Genomic DNA, 18,204 nt, shown 5'->3' on the forward strand with positions numbered 1-18,204 from the left:
ATCCAGCATCTCTACGATCGTCTCCATGGGAGAATAGCAGCCTGCATTGCTGCGAAAGGTGGATATACACTGTACTAGTGCCGACATTGTGCATGCTCTGTTGCCTGTGTCTATGTGCCTGTGGTTCTGTCAGTGTGATCATGTGATGTATCTGATCCCAGGAATGTGTCAATAAAGTTTCCCCTTCCTGGGACAATGAATTCACGGTGTTCTTATTTCAATTTCCAGGAGTGTATTTTGAAGGGAAAAAAATCTCAAAAGTTTTCAAAAATTAGTTGCATGTCGTGTCTCCTACTGGAATATGCACATCATTGCTTCCACAAAAAGGATGGAGTGACATATCTTACCGTTCTGGTATATCGGAGTGAGAAAGACTGCAGCACTATACTAGTGTACTTTTCATTTTGCGTTGTAATACTGTGAGAATCGACACACGTAATGTACGCCGATATACGTCTACGGTTATTTCAATGGAAATGCGAGAACATGAATGATGCTTACTAAGAGAAGACTAGTCTATACAAGAGCATTTCGGCGTTTTCTGACACACAGTGTGAATGGGATTCTATTCCCAGTGACCGTGTTGTATCCGAACGACAGGGCCAATAAGATGTAAATGAAGTGACGCATGACAGATGAGCAGGGCTTGTAGCACTTCCATCACCTGTGTTTGCAGCACCTGGAGAAAGGAGACAATGCTACGTGATAGGTATCTTAAATCGATTTCACAGATTCTGTTCACAGGAAACGTAATCAACAAAAATCATAGCTCTCACTCGTCGGCTGCGAAAAAAACTGAAGCTCTTGTGGACAGCGCTTTTTCTCGCTACAGAGCAGTGTCATTGGCACACAAGTCATTGTTCCAGTAGTTATAATCAACAGCATTAATGGAGAACAGCTGCAGCCGAACCTGTTACCGGTGTAATTTGAGGATATTTATTTGGTAAAAGGGGCTGGAATACACTCGCATTGGAGCTACGACATACTGTTCACGACCGATAACGCAGTACCTATAGGAAGACCACCCTGGGCGTTGTGTCAATCGTGGCGAAGATCTTGCATGCCCACCAATGTCATCAGAGCGTCTTTTATCAGGTTACTGTCTCTGGGATTGGGTAATAAAAGAATTTACAGACTTTAATTGAACACAAGAGAGGGACCGCGAACTGGGGTTTTAAATGGTTGTGAGTTCTCGGTGACGAATGTTGGCACTACCTCCCATTAGCAGCACAAATTTCGCGCGTTAAAACTGGAGTGAAGTCAGCAGCGGTTTTCTTTAAAATTAGTTTTAGAGGCAATCAAGAATAATGTACCACAAAATAATAATCCGTTGATGTATTGGCCCCTTGCTTGCCATTTCAAACAATCTTATGTCGGGTCCATAGCGCAAAACAGCATATTTTTTTGTTAATATCTGTTTGGGTAGATATCATTGAGTATGCGCTTTTAAGACCTGCAATCCTGTTTCAGAAGTAGCAACGTAACATAAAGAATCTTGGACGTCTACACAGCTTCGGACACGTAATGTTCAACTGCCCGGCAGCCACCGTCGTGTTCTATTTATACTCACTACGTTACTGTAGTCTTCTCATAAGCAGTCCAGCCCGTTTCCACTGCAAATAAACAAACAACAGCGGCAGTTGTGTGTATCCGTGTCTGTTGAATCGTGTATACATTGCAAGGCTTCCCTCCACTCTGATTATCCCGTGTCTATCCTGACAATGTATAGCAGATATCAGAGAGGCGAATGATTACACACGCTCGTAAAAAGGAATTAACAGAGCTGTCTACCAAATACAATGCCAATAACAACGAATTAAGCAGTGCACCTACATCACGCCAATGTGATCATCATTGTAGGACTCGTCGCTTGTGGACTAGACACACACGTCAAATAAAGTATTAGAAAGTGATCGAACGGGGATTGGCGAATACCTGGAGAATGTTACTTGACATCATGTTAGTGGCAACGGTGACTTACGTAGGAGGTTTTGGGGGTGCTTTTCGTTGTCAGGATGTGGTCCCCTCACTGCGCTTAAGAAAACGCTAAATGCGCAAGAATATTAAAACATTTCTTAGCATTGTGTATTGTTTATAATAGAGGATCAATTTTTTGGAGACTACGGTTGTTTGTATCAGCATGAAAATACAGGGTGGCATAAAGCGGCATATGAGACAATGATATGTGGACATAACATTCCTGAAATGGACTCGCCTGCCCAGAGTCCCGAGCTGGAACCAATGGAATACCTTTGGGATGAAGTAGAACGTCGACTTCGCTCTATAACACAGTCCAGCAAGACTACCTTCTCTGGTTTCGGCTCTTGAGGAAGAATGGGCTGCTATTCCTCAACAGACATTCAGACACCTCACTGAAAGTGTCCCAACATACCTTCTCTCTCTTGTCTATCTCCATCTCCTCCTCCCCAATCTCTCTGACCATTTCCTCCTGCCCCCTTCTCCATGTCCATTCCCTCCCCATCTCTATTCATCGCCGCTTCCCCTTCTCTCTGACTTTGAGCCTCGTATATTGTTACAGCAAATGAAATCTTGATTTGCGTCTTACGTCCCTTACAATGCATGGGTAAATTGGCTGTGATCACTGGTATACTGAACACGAGAGAGACCACCCCAGTTGCTGGATCTGTGAGAAAAATGGCTTCAATGACATTATTTTGCATGGTTTTAATCTGCGAATGCGTTAGGATTACAAAGTTTTGGACGATTTTGATACCGTAGTAGTCGTCTAATTATAAACTGATTAAGCTATATATACAGGTTTCCTGTTTTCTGTAAAACCGAGGACGAGGAAGAAAAAACAGCACATTGTTGTGCATCCACTTTTTGTTTGATATTATATACAGAGTTATTCAGATTCTCCTACCAATGTCGATTTATGTATCCCACAATTCTATATCTGTCGTTAAAAAACCACACCCGATATTTTCATATTCTCTCGCTCGCTACCCGAAAAATACACTACTTGCTATTAAAATTGCTACACCAAGAAGAAATGCAGATGATAAACAGGTATTCATTGGACAAATATACTAGAACTGACATGTGATTACATTTTCACGCAATTTGGGTGCATAAATCCTGAGAAATCATTACCCAGTACAACCACCTCTGGCCGTAATAACTGCTTTCATACGCCTGGGCATTGAGTCAAACAGAGCTTGGATGGCGTGTACATGTACAACTGCCCAAGCAGCTTCAACACGATACCATAGTTCATGAAGAGTAGTGACTGCCGTATTGCGACGAGCAAGTTGCTCAGCCACCATTGACCAGACGTTTTCAATTGGTGAGAGATCTGGAGAATGTGCTGGCCAGGGCATCAGTCGAACATTTTCTGTATCCAGAAAGGCCCGTACAGGATCTGCAACATGCGGTCGTGCATTATCCTGCTAAAATGTAGGGTTTCGCAGGGATCGAATGAAGAGTAGAGCCACGGGTCGTAACACATCTGAAATGTAACGTCCACTGTTCAAAGTGCCGTCAATGCGAACAAGAGGTGACCGAGACGTGTACTCAATGGCACCACAATCACGCCGGGTAATACGCCAGTATGGCGATGACGAATACATGCTTCCAATGTACGTTCACCGCGATGTCGCCAAACACCGATGCGACCATCAAGATGCCGTAAACAGAACCTGGATTTATCCGAAAAATTGACGTTTTGCCATTCGAGCACACAGGTTTGTCGTTGAAAACACCATTGTACGTGCTCCTGTCTGTGATGCAGCGTCAAGGGTAGCCGCTGCCATGGTCTCCGAGCTGGTAGTCCATGCTGCTGCAAACGTCGTCGAACTGTTCGTGCAGATGTCTAACAATCGTCCTCATCTGTTGATTCAGGGATCGAGACGTGGCTGCACGATCCGTTACAGCCATGCGGATAAGATGCCTGTCATCCTGCCTGCTAGTGATACGAGGCCGTTGGGGTCTAGCACGGCGTTCCGTATTACCCTCCTGAACCTACCGATTCCATATTCTGCTAACAGTCATTGGGTCTCGACCAACGCGAGCAGCAATGTCGGGATACGTAAACCGCAATCGCGATTGGCTACAATCGGACCTTTATCAAAGTCGGAAACGTGATGGTACGCATTTCTCCTCCTTACATGAGGCATCAGAATAACGTTTCACAGGCAACGCCGATCAACTGTTGTTTGTGTATGAGAAATCGATCGGAAATTTTCCTCATGGCAGCACATCGTAGGTGTCGCTACCGGCGCCAACTTTGTGTGAATGCTCTGAAAAGCTAATCATTTGCACTGCATAGCATCTTCTTCCTGTCGGTTAAATTTCGCGTCTGTAGCACGTCATCTGCGTGGTGTAGCAATTTTAATGGCCTGTAGTGTATTAGGGCTACAGAAAAAAATGAACTGGACGTTTTTATACAAAATTTAATGTAGTTAAATTTTGTACTGTTTTCGCTCGTGACCACTATTTTCGAGTTATTCAAGAAAGGCTTATAAAAATGACTTTGAAACGCAGGTCCACCTCCATACTCGTGCCTCACCAGTCAGGACGTGTAGTATGTTGTTCATGTTACTCTGTCCTCCGCCGCACAAAAACTTCCTACTGGTCCCGATATTCGGCTTGTTTTGGTCTCTATTGATTGGGCTATTACGCCACCAACGTAGTCGACCATTTAGTTAACATTATTAATCTAAATAAGCTCGTCAGGATACTGAGAGAAAAACAACTTTTGTAAACGTTACGCTTAAAGTAATTACGTTGACAAAATCGAGCCAAACTTAACCCTTATGAGCACAGTAGTTTTACTAGTCAGAAGTCCTGATGAATGTAGCGATGTAATTGTTTGTTTAGTGCTGTTAAAATGCACAACATTGTTAGGTAACATTTACACAAATGACAGTTTTACAATTTGTAAGCGCTCGAATAAACCGGTGGCGCAAGAAGACCAGTCAATGAAGACCAAAAAAGATAATCGAAGGTGGGAAACAATATGTGCAGTCGCAAACTTTTTGTATAACGGAAGGAGGGTGTGCAATGAACAGCAAATAGAAATCCTGATCAGTGGTGGCTGAGTGTGGGAGTGGGCGTGCATTTGAGGGCCACTTTTGTACGTATTTCTTGAATAACCCGAAAACTACGGCCTTTAGCGAAACCGTATTCCAGTACAAAGTTAACTACATTAAATTTACTAAAAAAAGGTCTTTTTCGTTTTTACTATAGGACTAATAGTCTGTGCATTGCGAGCGAGAGAATATGAAAATCTCGCGTTTTGTTTTTGAAGGCTAGGTATAGAGTTCCAGGTTGTATGAAACGACATCGGTAGGGCACCAGGATCACCCCGTATACGGAGGAAGAATACATATGGGGGAAACAACTTGTTCGAAATGCTGCTATCACAGTTAAAAAAAGGCTGCAAGAGAGAAAATGAAAGCCCACTCTCACAGCAAAGCATAGCATTTTCTTTCTCGTTGGGTTTCACAGAAAACTTGTAAATTGTTGTTTGAAAAAATATATGTAAGATATTATCGGTCTGACTGGTTATTAATGGAATATGCCAGCCGGAGTGGCCGTGCGGTTCTAGGCGCTACAGTCTGGAGCCGAGCGACCGCTACGGTCGAAGGTTCGAATCCGGCCTCGGGCATGGATGTGTGTGATGTCCTTAGCTTACTTAGGTTTAATTAGTTCTAAGTTCTAGGCGACTGATGACCTCAGATGTTAAGTCCCATAGTGCTCAGAGCCATTTCAACCATTAATGGAATGGTTATTAGTGTATCGTGATAAAATTTGCAGTAAATTGGTCAAGAACTATTCCACATGTTTCCTAACAAATTTTCCCTGTCCTATACTGAATAATAAAAAAGTATCCTTTTTCCATCCAAAGATTTGTTAGAGTTCAGTGTAAAACTTTGAAGTAAATCGGTCAAGTACTTCTTGAGATTTTTGGTAACGACATTAAACAACGACTTCTCTTCGTACCGTATACTAGTACAGAAGTGTAGATGGATACTGTCAGAATAATCATAGGTCCTTCACAGCCTATGTTTGTGCCTACGCCAATACTGAGAGTTAGTAACTAAACTGTGAGCTTTGGCGTGATTACATCGTTCTTCCACGGAACACACGAATAATGAAGCATTAGAGCAAGTCTTATAGCAGCATCGATTCCTTAGGTGAGATTCATTGCATCAGACGTGGAAGGCAGCCAAAGGCTGAACCAAAAGCTTGAATCTACGAAAGGAGATATCCTACTGACAAGGTCCCATCAGGACTCTGCTCCACCTCAACAATCAGGTTCTACAAATAAAATTTGAAGCACAGACCAAGGAGTTATCTGACTCCTATCAAACTACATAAGTTACTTGTGGGAGGATAACGGGAAGCAAAAATAAATTTATTTTACTATAGAATAAGGTTTTTTTGGGCATCCACCAGGTCAACTACTTAAAATGCCACGGGCTTTCGACCAAGCACTTCTTCGTCATTGTCAAGTAGTACGAGTGCCACTGGGTTCCTGGTACGCCTTTATATACACTATCTGCCGGCTGTGACGTCACTGGTGCTCACACCATCGTCATGTATGGGACTAAGGTGACTCAGAGTTCGATGCTTCCACTTCAGCCTCGCGATCGCTGGATCCCACTCTTCGCTGAGCTGCAGGCCGCCGTGTAACTTCAAGGTGCTATCGATGCATTTAATGTTGATGGCTTCTTAAATTACACAGACCCGTTAATGTGAGCCACGACAGAGATTTTGTCAAATTTGACGAAGCTAGTGTATATAACGGGGTACAAGCTGCCCACTTTTCAATGGCCAAGGAAAGCTTGGTGGAAAGTTCATGGCATTTTAACCACATGAGATGGCTGGAAATCCGCGAACATTTTGTTGAATGTTACCGCCGCGAGACCCTGCAAAGCCACGCTGTTCATGAGCATGTACCTCAGTACTTCCTCTAGGAGATTCCGTGTGAGCCATATGTTTCATCGCACTTCTAATGAGTTATGCCCTCTGTTGGGCAATCTAGCAGCGTTATCGCAGCACGACGCGTAAAGAGATAAGGAAGAATGACTTCAAGCAAGCGACTGACGGCCTTGTATATATCTACACCTGTCTTCGACTGGCTTGCCATTGGTCGTTTCCTAGTGGTTTATAAGACGAACAATAGCATCCAGAAGTCCATACGTCTGAAGAAGAAGATTGTTTGGACAGGTGTTAGATTTCAGATTCCTACGACAATGTTAATAAGAATTTCCAAAGAAATAAGGAAAGAATCACTTCAGTCAAGTTTTCACATCAAAAGTAATCTTTAGTCTCAGTTGTTATAACACTTACTGCCATGGAAAAAAGAGTAATCTAGTGGTGGACTCCTTGTTTATTGATCAGAATGGTTGTCCAGGATTCAGTGATAACTACATTAACTCCGATGCTAGAAAGCGACAGGGGAGAAAAAGTTAGACTGCTTTGCTATCTCCATCTAATGATCATTAATCAAAACTGTAAAACAATGACAGTTCAGACCACTTAAAAAAGCATGGTTTTCCTCAATGATCCTGTTATCTTTCACAGAGAAAGGGCTTTTGTTGCAATGACTATCACTCAACTCGTTCCATTCAAGTAACAAACGTTATACGAGGATGAGAAAGTTGGCGAGGCTTAGAGAAATTTGCTCCGTTAGCCGCAGGGATTGGAGAGTAAAGGCAGCTAGGCAGGTTCCTAGCTCTGTATCAGGATGCAACTACTCCCGTAAGGCGGCATTCACATCACTAGTGTCACATTTTTGGTTAAGAACGACGTAACACTAGAGGATGACAATATCAATAATATCGATAGACTTTTTCTTGAAGACAAATTACAGTAAAAGCTTTTGTTGTCTTTAATATTATTTAAATGATTCATTTTAGCTGAATATACGTTCTTTGTTTCATAGTGAATTTATGGCGACGTCCATGAAGGCAATCAGCCTTATCAATCAAAGTTAGCTATTACTTGCTTGTTTCAGTCAAGAGATTTCCTGAATGACAAGCTACATTTTCTCCATATTTATTTATCAGTTATCTACGCATCTCAAAACAGTGTAACTGCAAACATTCTAACTGCTAACATAATGAACATCATCGTTACGGAAAACTTGCAAATTTTTGCTCACCGTGCTAGATGTCACATAATCTGTAAATGTTGTCACTCTCAATCTTAGTTCAATTTGTCAAATGCCTTTTTTCCAAATTAATCCAATAAATGCTAGAGGGAGTCTCACTGCACGTGAGGAAAAAAAACCAGAAAAATTCTCCTTATGTTATCTGTACTTATGGTCTAGAACTGCAAATCGTCTAAACTGAACAAAGGGTATTTCACCAATCTTTCAATTGTGTACACTCGTTGAATGCTATGGTGCTTAGTTTGAAATGTGGAAAGTAATTTTGCATGTCTTTTTTATTTAATATGAAGACGATTCAGTAATTGTGGAGTAATAATGGTGTGGATTTCTGTAGCATTATTTTTATTAAAGTAAATCATATCACAGTGTCCGTATATACTGAGCTCTCTCTAGCTTCAGTTCTTAACTTCTAAGATAGTTCTGAACTCCCTTGTTTTCTGGATGATTTCTAACTGTGTGTGTAGGTGGGGGGGGGGGGGGGGGGATGCGCAGCGTGCTGGATTTGAAACACACAGGGCAGAGAATGAAGCGAAAAAGCGGCTCCTTGCCCTCAGTCCTGCTAGGAGCGTTGTCTCCACAGAAATTTTGACGACGGAGCCAGTTCGGGGTGAAGCTGGCTACTGTGTCTATTACAAACAAGCCATGCCCAGAGGCTGAACTGAGGCCGGGAGACGACAGTAGCAGCAGGAGAGTGGCACTTATCATGTTTTGGAGAGAGTGCTTTGAAGATAATCATCTTATACTTTTCAAAAGAAACTTGGCTTGGAGAAAATAATGGCCTAGCCTCATGGCAGATTTTTAATTTCAGAGGTCCTCTGATGTCATGTTATTTACTGGGCATGAAAACATGCGAATGGTAAATTTGTCTGTTATATCATTGAGACAGAGCTGAAGCGACAGTTTTTATTTATTTTTAAGTAGAAGGGCATATTGAATGTGACTGCCATTTTATAGTGAAGCGGTGTGCTGGCACAATTCTGTGTACTTGAAGGACCTCGCCATTGGACAGCTGTGTATGCATTTGCCGCTACTCGCGAGCACGTCTTGTATGGTGGGAAGAAATACGAGGGCGTAAGACAGAGCTAAAAATTATAGAGAGCTGCCAGCTAGTTGCGCAGTTTTGTGCATCTTGTGCATATTAGGCGCGTACGTTGGAGACAGACAGCGGAGCTCATGTTGGCAGACGAGTGGGATCCAGAGCCGTTACGGCAGCGGCGTGACTCTCGTCCTCTACCGGAGACCCATTCACACGATGGCGTCGTTCTGCACGACTTTCAGCGAACAGTTACTGTGAGCGTAATCACAAGCACTGCCGCCATAGGGCTTTTCTTGGTCTGCACTTTCGGAAATCAGTATGATCACCTGCCACAGGTCCAGCTCTGGTGTAGTGAATGTACGAGTTTCTCAAAAACTATCAGTGTCACAGTCAGTATTTTACATTGGAGTTAGCGAGATTCGAGAGAAATTTTCAGATCGCCAGTAGTGTCAAAAGAACATATTTATTGTTGGTATTGCTGTTTCAAGTAACGCTGCCGGCCGGTGTGGCCGAGCGGTTCTAGGGGCTTCAGTCTAGAGCCGCGCGACCGTTACGGTCGCAGGTTCGAATCCTGCCTCGGGCATGGATGTGCGTGATGTTCTTAGGTTAGTTAGGTTTAAGTAGCTCTAAGTTCTAGGAGACTGATGACCTCAGATGTTAAGTCCTATAGTGCTCAGAGCCATTCAAGTAACGCTGCACAACAACAAATTCACTAGTTAGACGATGTATAAAGAGCTTTTGAACCATTTTATACATATTCATGATCTGTTTGCAAGAAGTACGCTTTTAACTGAATAAATTACTGTGGTAACCGAAATATTCATGTTAAATAATTTCTCTTCGTAAGCATCACTTTAGGATCTATAGGTAGGGCCTGAAATCAGTTACGTTATCCATTAAACTTGTGCATATTAATTTATATCTTATAGGTGTGTTTGGCTCTTAACTAGTTTTCTGGGTCAGAGTAACATTCCAAACACACGGAGTTTAACAAGTTTAACATTTGCGAGAAATATCTCGGAAATGAATCAAAACTTACATATGCCGTCAAATAAAGATACGGATAAATGGAAAAACATAAGAATATGCCGACGTGAGAGAAGGATGTTTCTGACGTCAGTATTCACGCAGTATTCAAATAATGGATGAATATATTACGCCTAACACTGCTGTTGGTCGTTAGAAACATGACTCTAGATTCATAGTAGAGACTTCCTCCGGACAAGGGGCACATAAGCGCATCTATTACTTTGAAAAAATCTAAAGTGAGAGTAGTTGACTGAAACAAAAAGAGGATACCAGAATTTCAGTGGCGATACGTATGAAGTAGCTAAATGAAATTTAATGTTACAGGACGACAAATAGATTCTCAGAGATATATAAATGCAACAGTAACGTGATTTATCGCATGCCAATGTGTATTTTTGCCGAATAGTGTAGAGTGCCAAAGACAGATGAGTAGAAATTGGTAAGAAATCAAATGCCACATGACGAAAACTTTTGTTTTTAATATCTTAAATTTTCTGTGACATATTTTTGAGGTTTTATGCACACCTGAAATGCGACAGAACTAACTATTTTTTTAAATATAATTTCATAAATAGTATTTATTACTGTCAGAGTATTACTATGCTCGAAAAGTTGCTACAAACTGTCACAGGCAAACTCAGAGGCCACGTGTCAGTCACTGTGACTTGATGGCTCAATAGGTAATTATCAGACTACAAATGCAAAAGTGTGCGGCTCAGTCCTCAAATGGTCTTAGGACTTGTTACGTAATTTATCGCTTCTTTCTCTGCCAGTAATTTATTACTCCACGTTTAAAAGCATGGCCCCTCGTAACTGGTTGAGTAATTTAGTCCAACCTCAGACGAAGCTAACCAGGTACCGCCTCCTACACGACCATACTTAGAAACGCACTGCGGTGTTACAAGCAACCTCGAAGACAGTTTTGTTTTATATATTTACTCTTGTGCTTAATTTGACTTGAACGAAGATAAAAGTTCTTAGGAAAATTCTATAACATTTTACCGAAGAGTATATTACTCAATACTTTCTTTCAAACGCCTACACAAACCAATGGCTCCTTACTTATTCACGCCCTCACACTATGACATAGCCGTGCACCAACGGGTACCGCGACTCATCAGTCAAGAGGACATTTACCCATGTTTCTGGTCCGACAATCCCCTGTGACGGGCAGCGATCATAGGCGCGGTATGCCCCGTACTTGCAATGAGTGAGTTCTGACTACTCACAGGTACTGGTTGTTGTTACTGCCATCGTTGTTGCTGTTATCATTATCGCCGTCCTGTACTGACTTGGCAAGTGACTTACTACTTTGTGGCCTATCTGTTACAAACCGACAGAGGCGGGAGTGACCCCCTTCCAGACACTGTTGCACGTAGCAGCTGACTGGTGACGACAGTTTCCCTCAGTCCGTGGTACACTCTTCATACCACGGCACTCGAAAAGCCATTCACGTCGGAGATTCACGTGCTACGGCGAGACATTCTACTCAATATAATAAACTAAACATCATACAGGAAGCATGCATAAGTGAATTAATAAACGGAATCCGTTTGCACTGGAGGTGGGGGTCAACGATGATGATAATTGGTGAACTAGGGCCTTCTTTTCATGAAGTTTAAAGAAAACATTCTCATGTTAACAGATAAGTAAGGGCCTGCTTAAAATAGTGCTTCCCTACACACGTTAACCAGATAAATGATTGACAACTAAAAAAATTACGCAGCGAGCTACGGATAATCCTCCCGACGTAGAAATGCTGACAACGTCGTCGACCGCGAAGAAGATCGTCGGATGGGATTGGTCCATTTCACTCTGTTTTATTTTAACGGTATATTGTTACAGTGCTACTCCGTGCAATGTGAGTTAAGTGACAGATTATAAATCCTAATGTTCGAAGTTCAGTCCTCCGTCTATCGTAGTAATTTTCTGTCACCTATGACTTCTTCCACTCATAGCAACTGTTTCATACGTGCATTGTGCTAAGTCGCACTACGGTTCGGAGTCCTATGTTAAACTGAAGGTCGTACCATAATTGACCGTGGAAGCCACTGGAAAAGTCTGGAGAAGGCAATAAATTCGGAATCATTTCAAATGTGATTCATTCTTCTATAAAGTTTATTTTATTACTGGAAATAACGGTATTTATTATTTTAAACTTATATTCAAATCGTAACACAAACTACGCTTATGGTAGATTGCTGTGTTAATTAGAAAACTTATGATTAAATTGTAAGCCAGACCGAGAGTCGAGCCCAGCTCATTGCCTTCTGTGCACAACGTTCTTATCGACTGCGCTACCCACGTGTGTGTCATTGCTCTCCTAACAGCTTCAGAGAGGTAGTACAGCTGTCCCACTTTCCAAACTTCTCGGAAGTCCTCTTGCATACTCGTACCATGCCGGACTAGCACTCTCGTACAGCCTTGGGAGCAGATACAAGGGCAATCAATAAGCTGCCATCTGTGGGCGTTGCTGCAGCTTATATGCAACGTAGGGCGAGTCTGAAGCGCGAAGATAAGTAGCGAAATGTAGGTAGGGAATTAGTGTGGCATTCGTGTCTTTCTAACGTGCGTGCAGTAAGTGCGGAGACGTAAACTATGGCGACATTGTTACGAATTACATCCAAGCAAGACGAACGTGCTGTTATTCTTTTCTTGGGTGCCGACAGCAGGCATCATTGGAAAATGAAGAATGTTTTTGGGGGAGCATTGTCTGTCTAAAGCCACGTTCGAGAAAATTGCGCCAAGGAGTGCTACTGCTTCACGATAGACGAACGTCCCCATATCAGAAATGTCGCAACGCAGAAGTTACACCAACTCAAGTGAGACACTCGAGCACCCGACCTACAGTCCTGTTCTCTCGCCATTAGATTATCACGCCTTCGGTTCCTTAAAAAATGCCTCGGTGGGTCGACGATTTCTGTCCGACGAGGATGTGCAGCGGGCATTTACGAAATTCTTCACGCAGCAGGATGCGGTGTTTTAGCAAATGGATATCTTCAACCTGGTCCCTTGGTGGAATGATTGTCTCTATGATGTGCAGGGAATGGCAATTGAATCTCAGTGTAGACAAGTATAATGTGATGCAAATACATAGAAAAGAACGATCCTTTATCATTTAGCTACAATATAGCAGGTCAGCAACTGGAAGCAGTTAATTCCATAAATTATCTGGGAGTAGGCATTAGGAGTGATTTAAAATGTAATGAACATATAAAATTAATCGTCGGTAAAGCAGACGCCAGACTGAGATTCATTGGAAGGATGTTAAGGAAATGCAGTCCGATAACAAAGGAAGTAGATTGTAGCACACTTGTTCGCCCACTGCTTGAATACTGCTCACCGTTGTGGGATCTGTACCAGATAGGGTTGATTGAAGAGATAGAGAAGATCCAACGGAGAGCAGCGCGCTTCGTTACATGATCATTTAGTAATCGCGAAAGCGTTACGGAGATGATAGATATACTCCAGTGGAAGACCCTGCAAGAGAGACGCTCAGTAGCTCGGTACGGGCTTTTGTTGAAGTTTCGAGAACATACCTTCACCGAGGAGTTAAGCATATCTCGCGAAGAGACCATGAGGATAAAATCAGAGAGATTAGAGCCCACACAGAGGCATACCGACAATCTTTCTTTCCTCGAACAATACGAGACTGGAATAGAAGGGAGAACCGATAGAGGTATTCCAGGTACCCTCCGCCATACACCGTCAGGTGGCTTGCGGAGTATGGATGTAGATGTAGACGTAGATCGCGGCGATTTTGCCTGATTGGTATATCGATTACGGACTGTACGGCCTTCGAACAGAAACAGCTTGACCGCAGCTTGTACAACTGGGTCTGCCGATAGTAATGCTGTTATATGTGTTGTTTGCAAAACGTCTCTATTAAAAATGGAAGAAATAGGCATTTCGTATCGTAGAATGCAGAAGTATAGAAGACAATAGCAAACGCCGTACAAGCTAGGGAGTCAAATAAGGCAACAGACAGAACTACGGACTTCCACGGAATGACTGTCATGTTCAGAAAAGTGGAATGTGCACTGGTTTTCCGGTACAGCAGGATATCAACTCTGTTTTTCTTTTTTATTTCGGTTTACTAGCGTTCTTTTTTTAATAAATAAAAAGCACCAGGTAAGTTTATCTTATTGAAATTGCTTAAGTTCCTTATGTATTCTGTAGTTACATTGATAATCGTCTCTCCTTTTAATTGGTTTGTGTATCACTCTCCATGTTTCATACCTCCTGATGTAGAATTTTGTTGTACTAATTTTATTTTATTAGTTTTGTTTATTAATAGAAACTGTTGTGTAGGCATGCTATTCCTATTTTGTGCTGAAGGTTTTCCTGTCTACTCCCAAGTTATTTATGTACTATTAAATTTTTACTTTTTCATTGCAAAGATGTTACTTACTGTATGTTTCTACTTCAGTCTAGGTGTGTTACTTCTCTTCCAATGTTGTTTGCAAACATTTTAACTTCTTTGGTGATAATACTCAGTGAATGTCTGAAGATGGCCTTGTAAGCCGAAAACCGGTTAACAATAAAAGTAATATTGCAGAACAAAAGCAAACTGGTGCTTTTCATCTATTATAACGTTGTTCTACGAAGAACCGACGGAAGATTCTGTTAACGTTCTTTTTTTTAATAAATAACATATCACTTACTTGACTGGTATGAAATTTTTATAACGTCATGGAGAAGGCTAATGAAGTAAGTAGTCAGAAAGCCGCGTGGGATTAGCCGAGCGGTCTGGGGCGCTGCAGTCATGGACTGTGTGCCTGGTCCCGGCGGAGGTTCGAGTCCTCCCTCGGTCATGGTTGTGTGTGTTTGTCCTTAGGATAATTTAGGTTAAGTAATGTGTAAGCTTAGGGACTGATGACCATAGCAGTTAAGTACCACAAGATTTCACACACATTTGAAGATTTTTTTTAAGTAGTCAGAAAAAAAGGCAAGTTCACAACAAGCAAATGCTGAAGTATACATAGAAATCACCCAAAGATTATGCGTAAATATAGTAGTAACAATGTGAAACTTCATAGCAACATTGTGACGTTAGAAATCGGCGACGAGCGATACTGAGATAACGAATAACTGTACTTCACGATAACGCGGCACCACGGAATGTTATAACAATTGACAGTCTTTTAAAAGAAAGATAAGATTCCCTTCTCTTTCTGCTGTTCGAGAAGGAGATTACATCTCATCAATTCGGGATACGAAGGAAGTGAAAACGACAACTCTAGGCTAGGTGGATTCTTGAGGTAGGTAAACTCTGTCTGTTGTGAAACTTCCTGGCAGATTAAAACTGTGTGCTGGACCGAGACTCGAACTCCGGCCTTTGCCTTTCGTGGGCAAGTGCTCTACCAACTGAGCTACACAAACACGACTGACGCCCCCTCCTCACAGCTGTACTTCCGCCAGTACCTCGTCTCCTACCTTCCAAACTTTATAGAAGCTCTACTTTCTTTCAGGAGTGCTAGTTTTGCATGGTTCGCAGGGGAGCTTCTGTAAAGTTTGGAAAGCAGGAGACGAGGTACTGGCAGAAGTGAAGCTGCGAGGAGTGGGCGTGAGTCGTACTTGGGTAGTTCAGTTGGTAGAGCAAAGGCCCGAGTTCGAGTCTCGGTCCAGCACACAGTTTTAATCTGCCAGGAAGTTTCATATCAGCGCACACTCCACTGCAGAGTGAAAATCTCATTCTGTCTGTTATGTTTACATCCTCTTGCGCCATAATATCAAAAGCGAAGTTAAATGATCTTATCCAAAAACTCGTTGAAGACTATCGAATGTTGGGCTCCCCAGCTTGTGGGTATACTTAACGTTTAATAATTCTGTTCGCAAACTAGAGACATTGGGTGCAGGTTTGCCATTACGCGTGTAGGTGGTGGAATATGAGGAGCTCAGCACGTGCACCGTAATTAGGCGGCGAGTGAGACTGCAAATTGGGCGTCTGCAGCAGATAGCGGGTAGCGGGTAGCAGCTGCGTTGACGCGGGGCCGTGGCTCCAGCTGGCCCAACAGGTGGGGGCAACGCTTGCCGCCCGCTGGCTGTTGACCCCACAGCCCTGCCTGGCCCATCCTCCGTTGGGGCCTCTCTTGGGAGACTGGCCCCCGGGCTCCTTCGTGTTTTCCGACAAGCATTTAATAGTGTAGCAGAAACACACCTGGAGTACGCAGCACGGCCCAGACATTCACGTCCTCGTCTGCAGCGACGGAAAAAAATGCTAAGCCCAAAAATAATTAATGTAAAATTATTAAAATTCGGGAGTACACTTGTTTAGGTACCATATTTCACATTGCAAGATTACAGGGTGAGATAAGCCACTCCAGATGCTTTTATATTGATAACCGGTGTATCCTCTAGAATGTTGAATGCAAGCATGCAAACATGCATGCATTGTGTTGTACAGGTGTCGGATGACAGTTTGTAGAGAGCAGTTCCATGCCTGTTGCACTTGGTCGGTCAATACAGGGACGGGTAATGCTCGCTGTGGATGACGCTAGAGTTTGATAATGTACCAAATGCGCTCGATTGGAGACAGGTCTGGAGATAGAGCAGGCTAAGGCAACATGCCGACGCTCTATTCACCATTTGGGGTTACAACAGCGGTCAGCGGGCGATCGTCATCCTGTTGGAAAACACCCCCTGGAATGCTGTTCATGAATACAGCACAACAGGTCGAATCAGCAGACTGACGTACAAATTTGCAGTGAGGGTGCGTGGGATAACCACGAGTGTGCTCCTTCTGTCGCGCGAAATCGCACCCAAGTCGATAACTCCAAGTGTAGATCCGGTGTGTGTAGCACATAGACAGGTTGGATGCAGGTCTCCAGCTGGCCTCCTTCCAACCAACACACGACCATCACTCGCATCGAGGCAGAACCAACTTTCATCAGAAAACACAACAGACCTCCACCTTGCCTCCAATGAGGGCTCGCTTGACACCACTGAAGTCGCAAATGACGATGGTTGGGGTCGGTGGGGTGCACACTACAGGAGCTGTCCTTGAAGTAGCCGATTTGTAACAGTTCGCTGTGTCACTGTGGTGCCAACGGCTGCTCAAGTTGCTGCTACATAGACGTCCGGAGCCCGGTCTTTTTGCAACCGTACATTGTCGTGACCACCGCTGCCAGCAATCATGTTCAGTGGCTGCATTCCTGCCAAGTCTTTCTGCACTATCGCAGAAGAAACGTACAGCTTCTCGTAGCCCAATTACGCGACAGCGTTCAGACTCAGCGAGGTGTTGATAATGGCGTCTACGTCGCCTTAAAGGCATTCTTGACTAACATCAGCTCACGACGTCCGTCTTAAAGGTAACTAACGCTCACGACCGTGACAGCTTGTATTTAAAGCAAACTTGATTTGCATCCTCATGCTGGAGCTTCTAGCGCCATTCTTATGCAGCTGGCGCGTAATTTGAATAGACATCATCTTTCAAATGTTAAAAAAAAAAATACCTCCCAACTTTCGTGTTTGTCACACAACTCCTCCTTGGCGCTGCGTTTTTTTCCCGTCAGCATATAATCAGCAAGCCACCTTTGGCCATCTCACATGAGAAGTACTTCTCATCATTAAGCACGGCGGACGTTGTGTACAGAGAGGTTGGTGCACGCTTAGAAACGAGCTGGTGCATCACGTGGAACGTGCTGCTCATCGTAGTTTGCGACTGCAGCACTCTCCAGTGGCAGTTGTCGGCTGTACCTGGCTCGCAAATCACACATATGGTTTACTAAATTGGTCGGGAGTAATATTTCTACATTAGCTTTATTAAAACAAACATTTCCTGCCTTGTCCACATGTTCATAATGTTGTTCTGTCTGAAGACTGCACAAATAAAGACTTTCATATCCATGAACATGTTATAAGCGAAAAAAGGCTTAATGTCCAGTCAGTAAGGACATCACATTATAAAACTTCCTTTAAAAATAAAGAGACACAAATTTTCAGTAGTGTCCGATACAAAATACAAATGGTTTCATCGTTCTCTCTCTTCAGTAAAACC

The sequence above is a fragment of the Schistocerca gregaria genome, chromosome 3 (assembly GCF_023897955.1).
Source record: "Schistocerca gregaria isolate iqSchGreg1 chromosome 3, iqSchGreg1.2, whole genome shotgun sequence".
Classification (NCBI taxonomy): Eukaryota; Metazoa; Arthropoda; class Insecta; order Orthoptera; family Acrididae; genus Schistocerca; species Schistocerca gregaria.